General features: G+C 37.5%; 1 non-coding gene across 1 annotated transcript; it reads right to left on the reverse strand.

Annotated features, from left to right (window-relative positions):
* TRNAS-GGA (transfer RNA serine (anticodon GGA)) lies at positions 1-73 on the reverse strand. The gene has a single exon. It is a non-coding gene; the product is annotated as a tRNA-Ser (tRNA).
* Between the last annotated feature and the right edge of the window lie 1,029 nt (positions 74-1,102).

The following is a 1,102-nucleotide window of genomic DNA, read 5'->3' on the forward strand; positions in this document are numbered from 1 at the left end:
CGGAGGTGCTGGGTATTGAACCCAGGACCTCATGCTTTCCAAGCGTGCGTTCTACCACTGAGCGACACCCTCCCCGCCACTGCCCCCCACCCCCTGCATATGTCATTTTATATCTTGCTGTTTTACAGATGGTTTTAAACACAAACATTCGCCATGGTGCTTCAGGCTTTTCTTAAACATAACTCTTAATGGCTGCCCGAGTTTCTATGGGCGGATTATGATTTACTTCCCCAGTTCCCTGTGGTTAGATATTGAGTTCCTTGCCAAGTTTTCTGTGGGATAATTGTGTTTGTGCCCAGCGCCATTTCTGCATTTTGGATTAGTTCCACCATCTCCGGAACTAAATTCCTGACCAGTCAGGGGAAGCAAACACTCTGCTCTGAAAATGATTTGCTTTCTTTGTGGGCACTGAAAAAAATCGCATCCATGTTTGTGTAGAGAGTTTGGAAACTATAGATAACCAAAAGATGAAAAGAAAAACCGTGGGCATAACTTAGGAGTTCAAGATTTGCAGATACTAACTACAGTATATGAAATAGATAGAGAGTTTCTACTGTATAGCACAGAGAACTTCATTCAATATCTTGAAGTAACCTATAATGAAAAAGAATATGAAAAGGAATATATGTATATGTATGACTGAATCACTATGCCGTACACCAGAAACCGACACAACATTGTAAACTGACTAGACTCCAATTGAAAAATAAATTAATAAAATTTTAAAAAAGAGAGAAGCCATGGTGATTCTGCCCCCGGTTATTTGTTACGGATTCTTCCAATAATTTAAAGTTATGAATAGTTTTCTTCCATTTCTTGTTGAGAGTACATCACACAGCACTTCCGCCTTCTGCTTATTTTTACTTAAGATATCATAAAAACATGTTCCCCGTTCATTTAAAATGATTGCCTAATATTCCATAATGTTGCCATTCCGTAATTTACAGAGCCTTTCCTCTAAAGCTTATTGCTGTAAATGTATAAAACTTATTATTACAAATATTTGTTGTATCCAGTTGTTTTTTACTGATACAAATAATGCAACAGAGAACATCTTTGTGCATAAACTTTTGTGCAGATCTTCTGGGATTTCCTTACAATA

The sequence above is a fragment of the Vicugna pacos genome, chromosome 9 (genome assembly GCF_048564905.1).
Source record: "Vicugna pacos chromosome 9, VicPac4, whole genome shotgun sequence".
Taxonomy (NCBI): domain Eukaryota; kingdom Metazoa; phylum Chordata; class Mammalia; order Artiodactyla; family Camelidae; genus Vicugna; species Vicugna pacos.